Below are 17826 nucleotides of genomic sequence, written 5' to 3'. Positions count from 1 at the left end.
AGCCCAGTTCACTTTGCCCTATGCTCAAGGTGAAAAGCGGCCTAACTCAAAAGCCTGAGATGACTTAGTGTATCAAAGAGAAAATCCCCAGTGAGAAAGGGGTGATTGTTCTCTTTTGTTCCTATTGGGTGGAATTGGATGTTGTTCTCTGCTACCCTAACTTCTCTGACGTTCTCATGCAATGCTTCTTAACTAGCGTTGTTAAAACTAGGAAATGGGGTAGGAGCTGACAGGAGACTTAGCAAATTGCTGAAAATAACAAAGATCTAGCAGTATTGGAGTCTACAATTTCCCAGAAGACAGGAGTCTAAGTAGTCCCTAGCCAGTGGCCTTGTGTGGGGTGAGTGAGTAGGAGAGAGAGAGAGAGAGAGAGAGAGAGAGAGAGAGAGAGAGAGAGAGATCCAGAGATCCTGGATTTACCACCCTTGGCCACCTTCATTGAGGTAGAACAATGGCTCGGCCTCAGTTCTTTGGAAAGAGAAACTGCAGGAATGCAGAGTTGCTCTTTGTGCCCCAACCTGCTCAAAGGAGCGGGAGCTAAACCCTCACCCCTCAGCATTGGGCGGTGTCTACCATTTGAGGATCCCTCTGAGACTCTGCAAGCAAGATAGGCGCTTGCCCGGATGTCCCAAAAGGCCTACTCAGTGGCAGGAAGAAACCTGATCAAAATCCAGCAACCTCAGACTTCACTAGAGGCAGAGCAGGGAAGAGCTGGACACCTCCCCTGCCCCCAGCAAGGCCCGTTGGGTCTCCCCCCCACCACCACCACCCTAGCGTCTGTTAACAATAAATTCTGATTCTATTTCATATTAAGAATGTAGTTATTTATATAATACTTCAGATCTTCCCAAACATCTTAATTTCCTTCCAAGGTGAAGGGTTAGTTTTAAAAAGAAATTAAAAGAAAACAAAAAAAGGAAAAGGAAAAACTCTAATTTAGAGCAATGAGGGATGTTATCTGTGTGACCTTGACATATGAATGGGGGGAGGAGCATGTAGGTTTGGGTTCAGACCCTTTTCCTCTAAGTATCTGGGACATTCTAGACCCTGGCTAAGAACACCAAGAAGAGGAGGGATTTATTTTCAAAGGTTACCATTAGCGGCTCACTCGCTGAAGTTGGGAATTTGGTATTTTTATATTTCGTGAAATTCATGATTTAATTATACTCCTAAAACAAATTAAGGGCAGGCCTTCTACACAAATTGGAGGCAGCTAAATGCTCTTTTGTGCCTGCAGCCCTCGGATTGTTAAAGAGGCTGCTGATGCATGAGAAGAAGTGACTGATTTAACTCATTGGGATGCAGGAAGCGACCTGCCCTCTTTTGAAAAAAAAAGTGAGAGAGAGAGAGAGAGAGAGAGAGAGAGAGAGAGAGAGAGAGAGAGAACACTAGCTATAGAAGAGCAGGAGGGTGAGTAACAGAGGAGGGAAGAAGGGAGAGGAGAGGAGAAGAGAGGAGAGGAGAGGAGAGGAGAGGAACACGCAGAGGGAGGGAGACCAAACCCCCTCTTGGCTGCGTTGAAAGCTTCTGAATTTCAAGCAGAAAGTAGAAGGAGCCCCACACAGCAATATTCGTCTTTTCTTGGGCTGCGTGTGCAGAGCTTAGACAATGAAAATCTCCATCCCCCTCCCCCATGCTCTAGTCTACAAGATTTTTGTTTCTTTCCTTCTCAACGATGGAAGCCATGTAAAATCAAATATACAGAAATGCGCATTCATTTTTTAAAGCACAGACTAGCAAACCAAACGAGCTGACCGCGGATTACTCAAACGCGCACCTGCTGTAAGTACTGTCTTTTCCTGGGTTTTTGAGCTCTGCGTTGGTCGCGCTGGGAACTGAGTGTTCCCTTTGTGAGCAGCCTTGCTGCCTGTGTCTGGATGTTTTTATTAGTAGGGACTCCCCAGACTGTTTTTTTTCTGCACCTGAGCAGCAGCATTTCGCTTAGGATTTGGATAGTAAGCGGTGGCTTGGAGCCCCGGGCTGGGGGCAGGGGAGGCGCTTCAGGGCTTCCCGCGCACGGAACATCCTTAAGAGCTGCTGCTGCCCTCTCAGCATCCTGGCTGCAAGGTTGGTTCCTGGCGCTCCAAGGAAAAGGGTCAGGGAGATTTCTGAGCTCCGGGGCCATCTCAAGGAGAGGTGGAATCAGGAGGGATCTTAGACCCGGAGAGGATGCGCCTCCACCCCCGCAACACAGCTAGCATGGAGCCCCCTCTGCAGCCCACTGCTAGGACCCCTTGTCTGGGGAGACTTAGAGTGACTGCGATCAGCGCGCTGCTAGCACTGAGCCTTTGGTGCGTCTTTTATCTAAATCTCAAAGCTAGGATCTTCTATAGACCATGCATGGCTAAGGGAGGGTGCCCGTGTGTGTGTGTGTGTGTGTGTGTGTGTGTGTGTGTGTGTGTGTGTGTGTGAGAGAGAGAGAGAGAGAGAGAGAGAGAGAGAGAGAGAGAGAGAGAGAGAGAGCGAGAGCGAGCCCAGACAATATAAACTGCCATTCGGGGAAGACATTTTCTAGCCTCTTGAAAATGTGCAAGAATTCTGCGGCCCACGCTTTCTTTGTGTGGCGGGCAGCGCCAAGCTCTTTGTGCTTCGCAAGTAGAAAATGGCGAGTCCTATTGTGTTTAGGCCATTTTCTTCCGGTATAAGGATTTCTCAAGTTTTCAATACTTTGAAGGGTGGAAGCAAGGACTAGCCCTCCCATACCCGAAGAAGCGCTAAGGCTAAGGCTGGGCCTCTTGGCCTGGTGGGTATGGATCTTGCTTTGAAACCAAGAGTCTGTTTCCTTGCTTTTCAGACACTTGTATTGGAACAATTTGTGCTGGTCGGTGCTCTCTATAGAGCCATAGGAATTCTTGGGGTTTTGAATCATAAGTGCCTTGTTATACACACATATGAAAATAACACCCCTGTCCCGATAATCTTGAAGGAGAAAAGGCGGGGGGGGGGGGGGCACGACCCAACTATTTGGATGCAGATGGTGGTAGTGGTGGTGGTGGTGGTGGTGGTGGTGGTGGTGGTGGTGAGTACGATTTTGTTTTTCCTTTCTCTTTTCATACCCTGGAGGAACCCCAGGACCAAGTTATTGTTACTCTACTCTGTCAGTCTTTAGATTGTTTGAAAATGTAAGACAGAATGTTATTTGCTATTGGGGCAGAGAAACTACTTAGCCGCTACACCATCGTGCCTTCCTTACTACCTTAGAAAGTATGGGTTTACAGAAAGGATTCTTTTTAATTGGCTCGTCGCAGATGTGCCATAGCTATCTACACTGTCCACCGCAATATGAACATCAAATAAAGACAGTGAAATGTCCCAGATAAGTATTCTCTCTCTCTCTCCCTTTGTGTATTATTTTTATAAAAATGTCTTGCTCTAGTTTAAACCAAGTTGAAAAGCAGACAAAGTTGACTCTACAAAACTAAATAATATCCATGTTATTTTTCTTAACCAAAGAGGGAGAAAGAGGAGGGCAGATCGACAAATTGCATGTCCTACTTATTACAGATCTTTGGGTCCATACATAAAGCAATCATTTGTCAGTTCAGGAAAAATGAAATGTACCCCCCCCATACACACACACATGCACTTTTTCTAGTACCCTACTTGGTGACAGATACAGGGGAAAAAATAAGATGACCAGAGTGAAGAGGAAGATGTAAGGCCTGTATACCCTTTTCCTCCTTTTACATAATCTTCTATTGTTATGGAGTCAAATTATTGCAGAAACACCTCGACTTCACATTTCTCCAAAGCACCCTGAGCTTGTTCTTTCGCTTGAATCAAAACCATGGACAGCGAACTATTTATTTAGCAAACAGAATCCAGCAAAATTATTTGAGTGTGGAAGGGAAGTTTACCTTCGGAGTATCTGTTGGAGGAAAAACAATTCTTACTGTACTTCATAACAGTTTGGATTAAATTTTGAATTTAAACTAAAATTAGATTTTGAATTTAAGTCACAATGCATACATATTCTACCAAATTTTAAAGAAATGATAATTTATATGTTCATTTTTTTTGCCCTTTCTCACAGGTATAACTTCTTTACTCAGCTAAAGGTCATTTCTATCTTCTGATACTTGTAAATAACAATTTTAAACGCACAAATTTTGTTATGCGCTATTTCTTATACGATTCAAAGCGAGTAGAGAAAAAGAAAATTTACAGTTTTGCCTGGGATTAGCTGGACAACATTGTAGCAAATTAAATAGATTTTTATCAGTGACTGGGGCTCTAAATGCACAGAATTGGAAAAATTAAATGCCACTTTGATCGACAGGAACAGTATGAATGGAGATATGATGCTGCTACCCCATTTACTCCTGGATAGTCACGGTAGCACATCACCAACAGTACAATATTAGCAAACATTTATTTTTTCTCAAGAAGTAACAGACTTTCTCATACACATTGATCCAGTTTAGAGCACAGGATTGGCTCTCTTTGACTCTGTGTTAAATATCCATGTTGTTTTGTCCATGGGTTTCATTACTTTAACTTTTTAAGAAATGAGCTCCATCAAAATTATTTAACTTTGTATTATATAATGCACTGAAAACTGCTTATTTAAATTTCCACCTTCAACCCTGTGACATCTGACTTATTTTTTAAGAGGTCTTCTTTGTGACCGGTAAAGACCTAGACGTTCATATAAATCACAAATAATACATAAATTAGAAAAATAAAACAATTTATATTTAAATTTAAAATAAAATTAATTGCAAGAAAATGAATTATTGATCTGTAGCCATCACGCTTGAGCAAAGAATGAAAGTGCAGTTCTTTGAAATGCCCTCATTTCTAAGAGTAGATGGTAGAGATAGTTTAGACACCCGTATTTAAAAACAAACAAACAAAGCAACATCGTCAAAGCATTTGAGGAGAATACTCAATGTCATTTGATGGTATCCTGATCCTTTCCATGATGGGATTTTGTGGTTCTTGTAATGGTGGCCCAGGGCTCCCTGAAAGCAGAGATAGTTTGGAAGGGAGTCATTGTTTAGGAAGGCACTCCATCGGGGCTGCATTCATAAGATTAAGCATAATTTTAGACCTTGGCCTGGGGAAAGGACGTGGGATTGAGAAGGTGCAGATAAGCCTTGGCCATAGAATTAAGAGGTGGTCCCTCATCTAAGTAAGGCTGTGTCCAGCCGGAGGGAGGTGCTTATTGTTCATGCCCAAGCCCTGGGGTGCCAGATCCTAGGTGAGGAAGCAGAGAGTAGTTCACTGTCTACATTTTAGTGAAAGGAAACTAAGTGTTTTGACTTGGACTTGCCTTGAGCCAGCCTGGACCTTGACAGGGGTATGGGGAGTGCTATGGGGAGGTGGGGAGGAGGGAGAGAAAGATTGAGCAGCTACATTTTAGGGAGTTGTCTTGGGGCCAGTGTGTTGGAGCCCAGGAGAGTGTAGGCAAGGGCAAGGCGGTTGCCCTTTGCATTGCCCAGGCGAGGCTCCTGGGGGCTGCGCGCCTTCTGCGGCTCTTTGGTTTCAAGGACACCGCGAGCTGTTCAGGACTTTGGGAGCCAACATCTGTCTGACTGGTGACGTCAGCAGCCCGTGTAATCCTCTTGTGCTGAAGGCAGATGCCTTATTTGTTTGGCTGGAGCAAGCCATTAATCCCTAATTCTGGATCAGCAAGCGAGGGGGAAAGACCGGACCGCTACGATCCACCCCCTCCCTGCCCCCACCGCCCACCCTAAAGCACCTTATACCGTGGAAGCCGATCAGCCTCCTCTTTCCTCCTAGAACACTTCGAGCAGCGCCTGAGAACGCTTTGGTCCTCTGAAGGTTTGAGCCGAGCTAGAAGCTCTTTCTCCTTCGGATTTCTAGGGCTATGTGTATATGCAATTCTTTATTTGATCGATCGTTTCGATTTTCTTGTGGGGACTCTTCAGTCTTGCAGTTTGCAGGATCTTAAACCAAGAAGGGGTGGAGACTGGAGAATGCGGTTCTGGCGTGTGGTCTGAGGGAGGGGTTAGACCGGTAAGGGCGCGCAGGATGGGCGAATCGCTGGGACTGCACAGAGGACAATCTGAGGACTCGCTTCCACGACTCCATCTCCGGAAACCACTTCTTTGGTCCTGACGGCAACCTCTCAGCTTCCGAAGCCAGTGCTGAGTTTGCAGCCCCCTTGTCGCCCAGCCCATTGAGGAGAGCCCCCCGGCTCAACTCACTAGGTCTGGTCAGCAGGGTCACCTCGGCTCCCTTGAGTGCTTCCTCCCGCCTCCCGTCCCTCCTCTCCAGCTTCCCCCTCCTCTCTCCGCCTCCTGCTCTAACTCTGCGCTTTGATTCTCTTTTTCAGGGGAGCGATCTGGGGTCTCTGCACAAAACCTGCTTTTGAGCTCTTCGGCTTCCTCCGAGAGAGCTGGAGCCCGTCCTTCCCCCTGGCCCACCCAGCCGCAAGGGATGCTGTGAAAAGAGCCGCTGCCCACCGCCTCCGGCCCTGCTGTCCAGAGGGCTCCGCCCATAGAGGTCAACTCCCCTCACTCTTCCTCTTTCCAGTTCGCCCTCCCTCTGCCCAGCCCCTGACTCGGGTCTTCTCCCGACTTTTGCCGCAGAGAGTGCACATCTGCTGCGCTGCCCTTAACCTGCGCCGGGAGCAGACTCAGACCAGATCTCAGTTCTCCAGAGCCGGAGGAAGCCCGAGCAAGCAGCCTTTTCTCCCTGCAGTAAAACCATAGCCAGACCAGATGCGCCCCAGCTCTCCCGGGACTCGGCAGGTGCTGTTGAGTTAATTTTTCCGCCATACAAAGAAGGAGGACCCAGCCCGCCCTGGGATTCTGATCTTTTCCCCAAATTTCCCAACCAAAATTGGGGTATCAGAGGCATATCGGTGTGTTTGTCGGACATACAAACATGCATGTTTATGTTCGCTTGTATGTGCTAGATTTCTTCTCCGATGGCAGGAGATGACTGACAAAGGTTTCTTCAGCAGAACACGCATGGCGTGGTCCTTAAAGACTTGCCTTTCCTTACAGATGTCTTAGGAAGGGATTCAGGGCAAACCAACTCAGTTAATTGCCTTCAGTAAAATAACACGATTACGAAATTAGATCTGTACCAGAGGGGTAATTAACTTCGATCCGTGCCATCATTTGAAAACTAGATTTATAGACGTATGGATGGATTTTAGGTGCGCTGTAAATGGCATGCAGATGTATGCGTAAGTATACGCAGGCTCATGCCCCATCTACTCTTCCACCAGGCAGACTAATTAACGGCAACTCCAGCAGATGTGTCAGGAGGAGAGCTGAGATGGAGCACTGCTCAGAGTTACGACCCTGGGGGTAGGGACTCCAAGCTGGAACTCCAGGGGAGGCTGAAGGGCAGAGAGGAAAGTGTGATAGTTGCAGTGAGTCAGTTGCTTCTGGATCAAGATCAGAGACTCTGCCCTCCGTGTTCACAGCGGACCTTGATTTAATGTCATACAATTAAGGCACGCGGTGAATGCCAAGAGCGGAGCCTACGACTGCACTTGAAGGACATCAGAGAGACTCGGGGTTGGAAAGGGTGGGGAGAAACAATTGCAGGCATCAGGAAGGGAGCTAGAATGAACCTGTGCCGCATAAGGACTCCTCGCATTGATTCAGAATCTTTAGAATGCGACAGTCATATGTTTTTCAGCGAGAGTCCGGGAACCCCGCATGCATATCCCCAAGAGGAATATTAGAGGTTTCATTGACAGCTGTCAGGAGAGCAGCAGCTCCCATTGGTGCAAATGGTCTAGAGAGTCCGCATTGGGAAAGCGCTGGCCTTTTCAAAACAGACTGAGGTTGTTCTCAATCCTGGGCTGAATTGGGAAAACAAAATGGGAGAGGGAGGATAGCATTAAATAGCGCCCAGACCACATTGCCCAAGAAACCTGAAATGATTTAGTCATCTGTGGAAATAGGAACATCCGTTCCCCCATAGCCTTTGACTTCTCCCATTCTCTACCTAGTCTCATGGCGGCCTTGTCTAGCTTTAAAAGACCAAGGCAAAGTCGCAATACCCAAATCAGTCCAAGTTGTCGAATAACGGGAAAGACCAAGCCAGAAACTCTGAGACTTGGTTAATTAATCTATTTGGAGGACCATGAGGTAGACTTAGTTAAGGTAGGTCCACTCCACAACCTTAGAGCCTAAGAAAACCAAGGCTGAGAACGAGCCTTGATGCAAGTCTTTGTTCTGATGTGGCCTGCCTGGCCTGGGAACAAAGGCGAGGCTGAGCAAAGATGAACCAAAGTGGCCGCGCCCTCAGCGCCTTGCGCTGTCCGTGGTGCTGACTGGGCCCTGTTCCTCCTCTTTCTCCTTCTTCTCCTCCTCCTCCTCCTCTTCCTCCTCCATCCATAAGCCCGCAAGTAAGGCAATAAAATCGCTCTTCCCTGCCATGAAACATCCAGGATATTAAGTAATTTACAAATAAAAATTTGAAATATGGAAAGACTGTTAACAGCTAAACAGTATTTTACTGAAACCGTCCGCTCTATTATAACAATCAGTTGGTTTGGGTTGAAACCGGAATCCGAGTAGTAGACAAAACCTGAAAGAAAGACATGAAATAGAAGAAAAATTTTTTGTATTGTTTTTCTTAAACCACAACCCTGCAAATAGAGACACAAGGTTCTCAGTTGAGGATCTTAGCGCAGATGTGGTCACCAAAGGTACCTCTCAAAGGACCCCAGCGTGTGCCTCAAGATGTATTAAAGAGGATAACACTGGAGTGATTAGGTAAGGGCAGGCAGGAGTAAAGCAGCCTGCAACCACTGTCTAGGCTCTCAGCAGGGATCTGAATAGGGCAGCCTTCCTAAGCCAGTTCTGAGGCCAAGACCCACAGAAGGATGGGCTCTCTGGTGCTCAGGAGCTGATGCTGAGCACCACCTCTCAAGGAGGCCCTGCAGGCCCAGGGGCCTGAATCCCGCATTGCGGGGAACATCAGACTGTAGAACTCTCCTCCTCTTAGCTACTCTGGACCAGACCTCCAGAAGCAAGGCAGATTACCAAATCCCATATAATTAAGATTTGCCTTAGGACTTGTGGGTCAGATGTGTCTAAATTAATGCACCCGATGTATATTTGAAATGCTCAGCCTATTTCAACATTTTAACTTTAACATTGAGGATATGTATATAAGCAATAAAATATTAAGCTCTATAGTTAATCATATTTGCAATGGAAAGAGAACTAGGCAATAAATTGATTTGCATCCAGCCTAGGCCCAAGAAAGAAAATATTCTATGTTTGAGTATCTTTATAGATTCACATCATAAATGCTGTCAAACATCAGTCATAGATAAACTGAACCAGGTCGTACAAGAGAGGCAGTGGCAGCAATTTTTATGCAGGCATAGAAATGGGCTATATATGGACAATGGCCTAAAAGATATGGTTTTATAACATTTATTCTCTTAAACCCAAATGACGGAAATGTATCCACTGACTTAGGAAATAAAAGAGGTCAGAAACAATATCCTTGGTGGTCTAATTCCTCCTTACTCCATCCTGAAAGGTGGATTTTATTTGTCTTCTGATTTTAAAACGCTGTAAATTACCACTTTCATATGCACAACTTTCAGTTTTGTATTTGCTATACACAATACAGGGGTATGGAATTTGAAAACTGTGTTGGGAAAAGAGCTATCTCAAATACAAAAAACGATGGCTTTAAGATGTTCTTGGGCCAATGAAAAGCAGTCACAAGAAATGGACATTGGTCTGAAGCATTGCAGGTTGTCCCCGAGGTTCCTATACCCTCCCAGCATGCATCCGGTTGTGTTGATGAACTCTGCCCACAGTCACTTGAGTACTTCACAGAGTGAAAGGGTCTAAGACTTCAAAACAGTCCTCTTTGCATCCTTGCAATTCATATTACATAATAAGAACACACTAATGCTCCCCAGCAAATCCTATTTGTTTCCAATCGTCCTAAACGCTGGTTTCAGAAAGCTTAATCAGTTAAAAATATATTTTCTAAATAGAAACAAAATGTGTCATATGAGAGAATTATAAAAGTACGGGAACAAATACATGATTAAGTCATCTGGTTACCAAGATTAAATCCAGCATGGTTTCTGATTCATAGTGTTTCTATACTTTTAAAACTATTTATTTTCAATTTCTTTAAAAAAAAAATAAGGATCCAGCCTAATGTCCATTACAAAATTTTCCTGCTATGAAATTCTGTGCTCAGCAGTTTTCCAGCAAAACAACCCAGGTGGACAATTAGAGCGCTTTAGTACAGAGGACCATGGGAGTCCTTCAGCAATCACAACTTTCATCTAGTGGTCTGAAATTAGAGCTTTTCGGAATAATTTAGGAACAGCTTGACCCCTTGAGATGCTCAGGGACAAGCCCCTTGGGAAATAGCTCCTTTCCTTCTAGGGAACAAGATGCTAGCGTAAGGAACATAGTTATCTGATGTCAACAATGCCAGAGCGCCCTCTGCTGGTCCCAAAGAAACAGCGCACTGGTTACAGAAGCCAGATGGTAGGAGTTCAGTAAGCCCTGGAAACATTAAGCTCTTAGGATCATTTAATCTGTGGAATTTAAAGGCTCCCATCATATTCTCCGCCTGAAAGGCCACCCGCTTTTTATTTTGAGAGCTCCTGGGATGGTTATCTTATAGAGGTAGCGAGAAGTCATTGTTTGAAGTTGACTGTGATTCTGTTGGTTGTTTTCTATGTCCTCTTTTTGCAGTTTTATAGCAAAATATGAAATTGTAAATCTCGGGAAAAAGGTCATTATCATAGGCAGCTGAATATCAAATAATTTTCATTTGTTTTACTCATAACTAAAATTTAATAAAAGGAAATATTTTAATTAGAATAAAGATAACAGGAACAGGGTGTTTATTTTAAAAGGGTGTTAAAACAAAAATACAGCCTTATATAAAGAATGATTGTGCTTATTTGTGTTAATTTTACTCTAATTTTCAAAGACTACACTTTTGAATAAGAAAGTGAGTTATGTTTGAGGAAGAAGCTGAAAGTTTTGAGTCATATTAATTAATATATCCAAAAATTCACCTCTGAAATCTTCCTACTGAGTTAATATCAGTACTCAGGTGGCAAAGATACCAGAAAGTCAACTACTGTGAGTAAAATCATCAGGAATGCAAAATGGAAGCAGCATGTGTAAAACTCTAAATGTTATTTGTATTTTTGTGTATGGAACAATATATTATAAGATGAAATGGAGGCTTCTTAAAAAAATTAAAACCCATTTTTGATTTCACATTTTATGGGGCTTATATTGAGTGAAATAATGTATAACTGTATTATTTCATCACTGTGAATTAGAAATTCCAGCCTATTGTGCGACAGACACACCCTCACTGCAAGAACTGCTACTCACTACATCGTGCTGGTATAATAAAATGCTTCTAATTACGTGGTTGTTAAATACATCCTCTAAAATAAAGTTCAGTTTGTTTTATGATGTCAGAATGAAATAGCTGTTTAATATCTCTTGTTTTAATACTAGATTTTAAATGAAAGCTCATAAGAATATCAAGCTAAAATTAAAAAAAAAACTATTTGATGTTACAATTTGTTTTGGGGAGAACAACTCTTGATTAAATGTTAAACCGACTTAAATATTTAACTAAGTATGTCAAATTCCATATAGCATAAGTACATTTGTCTTCTGAAAGCTCATTCTCTGAAGCAAGAACTACCAATTAATTCATAGGAGAGTAAATCAAGGAAAAAAGAGTTATAATTTCTATAATTTAATTCTAAGCATTCCTTTGGAAATGTGAAATATTTTATTTTACATAATTTAATTTTTTCTAAATAGATTCATATTTTACCCAGGAAACAATAAACATATCAAAATTTTTCTATATTCTTAATAGTTATTAGATTTAAAAGCAACTTCTAATAAAAGAAAATGTGTACTACACATAAAAATATTTTTCCTCTTTTAAATATCATTTACTAGAAAGAAGGAAATAAAGGAAGAAAATCGAAACAACTACAATTACTTCTCAGCAATTGTGTGTGTGATAGATTTTCCTCAAATCGATAGCACACACCAGTATTCACCATTCAAATGTGTATGGATGGGTTTTTTAATTTCTCTTTTATATTTGTATATCCATTATGTTTGGATTGTGTCCAAAACATCTTTACTTTCCTTTGGAGATTTGGAACCCATGGAAACATGCACTTTCACAGGAACAGTATGCTTCCAAATAGTGTATTTGTGGGAAGCATAAATATGACACAAACAACAAACTACTACTGCCTCTATTTATTGATTTAATTGCAATAGTTATGTGATCTTATAGCTGAAATTAACACAGACTTGAATACTTGTGGGACACACACACATAGCCCTGTTTGTGGGCTTCAGATAAGAAAGCAAATTTAATCAGTACCCACTGCATCTTTTATCCAATATCCAACTCTACTGTTGATGCTATTTCTACCAGTTGCTGTTAAGTAACAATTCTGATGCAGCAATATGGCAGGATAGGAATCAAAGGCATGATGCTTAAAGGAAGAATAACATGGCGACATGAAGCTGAAATTTATTAATGTAAAATATGAAGTCCATGATTCCAAATAAACTTCAGAGAAAATATTCATATTGAAGAAGAAGAATATTAGAAGCTGAAAAGCCCACACGTGGCAAGTACACGGTAGTACAACGTCTAAACAAGGTATAGTGAGAATCAGTAAGGCTGCTTTAAAGCACCAGTAGAAGACACTATGTGCATGCAAGAAAACCTCAGGATGACTAGATTGCACACAAAGTGTGGTGGTTTATTGAACATACTGTAATTTTGATCTTCTTCAAAGGAAGTTGGAGAATATATTTGGGGAACCAAATTAGCAAATTATTTATTTATTATTCAACTCCTATGAATTTTAAAGACAAATTTATGACTTTATTTCCTGGTTATTAGACAACCCCAATTTAGTTCTAAAGACATTATTCTAAATGTAACTCTATACATCATATGAATTTTAGAATTGGTTGAATGATAGCATGTTAAATAAAATATTTTCTTTCTGCCAATGACTTTACATTTTAAAATCAGAGACAAATTAAAAATGAAATTTAGTTTGGTAAATTGTTCCTTATAGCTTTCTGTGTTCTGAGTCACAATGTACTTAGAAATACAATTCATCTAAAGTCAATCCCAATGCTTGCTTCCAGGAAGCTCAGGATGCCCAGTTAGTGTGAGGACTGATAGAGTGATATACATGAAGACTCTACTTCAAGGCCAATGAAAAGGAAGTTTATGCTGCCTTGAAAGCATAAAGTGGAGAAAGGCATCCTGGTATAGAAGCTACACGGTGTCTTCTTTTATTGAGTCAGAACTTCAAGCTTGGACATCCTGGGTCTGTCTTGTTTCTCACTTGGTTCTCAGAGCCACGTTACATCTGCTGTGTTAATTACCCTAGTAGTATCAGGTAGGGGTGAAGTGCAGAAACTCTGAGAATATGTTCTTCAAACATATGACTCTTACAAGGTAATATATTTAGATGATATGAATTTCTATTCTACAAAAGGGTTATTTGTTTGTTTTTCTATTCTTTGATTCTAAAGACTGAATGTAGGGCCTTTTTGTACATGCCAAGCAAGTGTTGTGCCACTGAGATATGTATCACCAGACCCACAAAAAGATTATTTTTACTAGCTTTTCCATTCAGGAAACACAAGTATTTATAAATGTCTGCTAAGCCTCAGGAAGTTGATCAGGGTGGATAAGGGAAGGAAGATGGTGGTGTGTACATTTAGAACTATCTATGCTGTGGATGAAGGTTAACATTTAAACCATGGTTGTACAAAAAGAAAGAATTCATCTTTAGATGCACTTTGAATCTATCCCTTATGCAGTTATCTTATCAAATAGCCTATGTGATAAAATTGAATGAGACAAAAGGATTATTAATAAAGAATCATTAAAAATGTCTAGTAAAATGATAGGCTATTCATCTACTCCAGCTGTTGTTATTGCAAAACCTTTGTACAGTAATTAACATTTTCTAAATCCACAAATGCCCTTTCTCACATGAATGAAATTGTTCTACACTAGCTTACTTCTGCATCCTATCTCAGCTGTTAACCATACCTAGTAAAGTAAGTGATTATTACAATAGCATTGAACATATCTATCAGTTGTAGATGTAAAGACCAATTGTAAACAACAGAACTTGAACCTAGTTTTATTTTAATGTCTCCATTTTGTCAGAGTTAATAATTACCTAAGATTTCTAAGAATAAAACACAGGTCTGTTCATTCTTTCATGGGATGTTTACTTACTTGTGGCAGGTCCAACTCCAGATGTGGAACCTTCTGTAATAAACAGAACTGATATGATTTCTCTTGTGGTGGAGTTGAAAGACTTTCTTAACATTCTATCTTCCACTCCCCTGAACAAGCCGATGTTTCTTTGATTTAAATCCTTTTCTTTAAGTGCCCCAGGTTAGCCATTGGAAGAAACATTTTCATGGTAAGGAAAGATTATGCTTTGGGGAAAGAACAAAACCAAGGCACCTACGTTTTCTTTTGATCCCTCTTTTCTTCCTTTGTGTCTTCAGTAACACTGGTTGCTTTCACTATTCCTTTCCAAGCCAAAAACAGCTGAGGAATATAGAATTCAACATGCTCTGATGGTGACTGTGAAATATTAACTTCTGTCTCCACTGCAGTTTAAACCATGCTTCACTTCCTTCTTTTGTACTTAATAACTGTACACAGTTGCTATCCTTTTTAGGCATATTTTTGCCTTCCTGGTAATGCTCCCATTCAAGTGTCAATCCAAACTCAATTCTTTGCTCTTATTTCAAGTCATTTTATTTTTATTTAATGTTTGGTGTAAATGTGTGATGCATGCATGTGTTTAAAGGTATGTATACCTGTGCATGTATGTGTGGACTCCAGAGGTCCATGTCAGATGCTTTTCGGTACTGTCTTCCATCTCACTTTTTCAGACAAGATCACTCACTGAACCATAGCTCACTGACTGTGTGAAATGGCTGGCCATTGAGCATAGGGATTTCCTGTCTCTGCCTTCCAGTGCTGACCTTGTAAGTGCATACACCCACATCCAACTTTTTATGTGTGTTCTGGAGAGTTAAACTCAAGTCTTTACAAAGCAAACACTTTACCCACTAGTCTCCCTGGCCTCCATCTGTGTTTTATTTTAATGAGTCATTTCATCAATTGTCAAAATTACCTTTATTTTTACATCATATTTTTCAGCTTTTAATAATAAAACAAAAACAAAAACAAAAAACAGTGGTTAGATGCCAAAAAGTAGGTGATAATACCTTTACCATGTGCATGTTGTTAGACCTAAGTACTTCTACACTAGTCAAGGAGGGTATTAACTTTTCTTTCCTTTCTTTTGATACAAAACTACATTCTATTTTTGACAAGACACATAAATGTAACTAAATTATACCAACTAAAACATCAACTGTTTTTATTGTGTAACACTAGAAATGTGTTAAAAAATCCAATTTAGTTACTAAATTGCCCATCACTAGATCAACATTTCCATGACTTCATTATTTCAATGTTCAAAATAAACATCAACTAATCACTCAGAAGCCTATCCCAAAATAGTCTTCCAGATCTCATTTTTAACCTGTTTAAATAATATCATTACCCAGGAAGTTTTTAGAACCTCTAGTAATCATGATCATTAATTTCTCTCCTATTATTGTTTAAGTGTTAGCCACCATCTTAGCGAAGTACTGTGCAAATGGCCAGAGATCACTGTCAGATTTTTCAAGGCAATGGCAGGTGCCATGTGTATTAATGAGATAAAACATGTTTCCCATAAGTCCTCATTGTTATTAAACTCATCAATTACCATGAGGATAAAAACTTCTTCAGCTTCAAGACACTTGGGATATAATATAGTGCTCTTTGTAAATAATGTGTTGACTCTGGAATCAGGGGTTCTGTATTTTAAGCTGAACCATTACTTCAATCAATTGAATAATTTTCTGCTGGATTTTAGTTCTGTGTGAACTTGATTACACACTACGTAGAATGTACAGTAAAAATTAGAGCCATTTTAAAATTTGTATTTTGAGGTCCATTCTTGGCAACCCAGTTTAGCAGTTCTGAGACCATTTAAAATAAGCACAACAACTGATTCTGATGCTATTGCTCTACATCTTGAGAAATTCCAGGTCAGTATTCAAGCACCCTTTTTATCTTTCTAAACTAATGGAAATTAACAATTCTAGGATAATGAATCTTATTACTTGATAAACACACCCTGAAAGAATGTAAATTTTGAGCAAGTCTTAGTCCTAACATGAAGAGTGCATCAATCTGAGTTTTCCAAAGCAAATGACAATTTGGGAGTTAAAGGTGCATTAGGAAAAGATGTCTGTGTAAGAGAAAATAGTGAAGGAATGAGAAAGCTGGGGGAGCACTCAAAGTGCAATAATTCCAGTCTCGAACAAAAAAGAGGCAAAGAGAGAGACATGCAAGGGTCTTGGACAAATACACAGTGTGGAACACTCAGGAGAAGGTCATTAAGAAGTGTTTGAGCCAAAGTTAGCTGTCAAGGAAGACTAAAGTATCTAGAGAAAATTGTATTTTATTACTCGTACCATAGCTTATCACATTTGGGGAATGCTTGTGGGAATAGTGGTCTCTGAATGAACACAAAGATAGATTTGGGAATGTAGCTGTGGCATAGTTAGTTGGATTCCCTGAGGGTGGAGGTCCATATGCAAGGTCTAACATTCAGTATACCACAGGGAGGAAAGCCATTCCTGATATCTGGGTCAGTTGCTAGGCAATTTTGCCAATATGCATCAATCATCATAAAACTAGAATATACATGAATGGGGTCACCAATCAATGAAACTGATAGGAAATTAAAGAAATACAGAATGATTTGCTTTTCTCCCCAAATGAGTTTGGGATCTCCTATAATTAGAAACTAAGAAAGCAAATGCTTTGACCCAGAAGACATAGACATTACCTCCCTTCTGACTGTATTGGTTAAAATTAGTTACATGGGACTGGCATAAATCAGAACCCCACATTGATCTGGAAGCTGACAGATGCTGATGAAGAGTGATTTTTACCAAAAGAAGACTTCTTGCAAGCATTTTCACTGTATTATAGTGAGACTGACTATCTCACCTCAGAGGGTGATGGGATTTAAGATTCTTATGTGACTGAAATAGAACCTGATTTCGCATGCTTTTTGCATATTTTGAAGACAGTGAATTGTGGCAGACAGGGCTTAAACAAAGGATCATGAAATCCCTTTAGGATAAAAATAGGCTTCCTCTGAATTTCTGTGTGATTTTAAAACTCAAGTGACCTTTCTGAGTCCCTGTTTTATCATTTGAAAACTAGAAGAACAGAATTAGATATCCAGGATATATTCTAGAAAAGAACAAATTCTAGTACCAGTCACATTAATAACAACAGGACTAGAATAGGATGTGGTACATGCAGTAAACGGTGGAAGGAAACTCATTTCTACTTCTGATGAAGGAACTTGAGACTGCAGTTTTAAGACCAGATTCTAGGGTTTATTGTTTCTCTCAAGATGCTCCTAGTTATTTTGAGAGTCACGGTATTCTTGAGATATCTTGGGGAGCATGCCCAGCACACATATGCTACAGATTCATCCTTTAAATGTTTGATTCTGAGACACATTCTCCCCAACTCCTTACTCCTTACAGTGTTCTAACAGGATAAAAAACACAGCATCAACAACTCACAAACTCCCTCTTGGATGCTACCAATGCATGCCCACATTCCACTTCTCTGGAATCACTCTCCAAATAAGCTACATGTCTATCAGAACCCTTATCCTAGTGCTTCTTGTGGGAAACCTAGGCTAAAATGTCA

At 40.9% G+C, this 17826-nt stretch overlaps 1 non-coding gene across 1 annotated transcript; it reads right to left on the bottom strand.

Moving 5' to 3' along the window:
- Positions 1 to 15223: 15223 nt before the first annotated feature.
- LOC118579037 lies at positions 15224 to 15347 on the bottom strand. The gene has a single exon (XR_004944405.1). It is a non-coding gene; the product is annotated as a U6atac minor spliceosomal RNA (small nuclear RNA).
- Positions 15348 to 17826: the final 2479 nt, after the last annotated feature.

The sequence above is a fragment of the Onychomys torridus genome, chromosome 2, assembly GCF_903995425.1.
Source record: "Onychomys torridus chromosome 2, mOncTor1.1, whole genome shotgun sequence".
Lineage (NCBI taxonomy): Eukaryota > Metazoa > Chordata > Mammalia > Rodentia > Cricetidae > Onychomys > Onychomys torridus.
The sequence above is the reverse complement of the archived record's forward strand: the minus strand, read 5'-3'. Positions and strand labels throughout refer to the sequence as shown.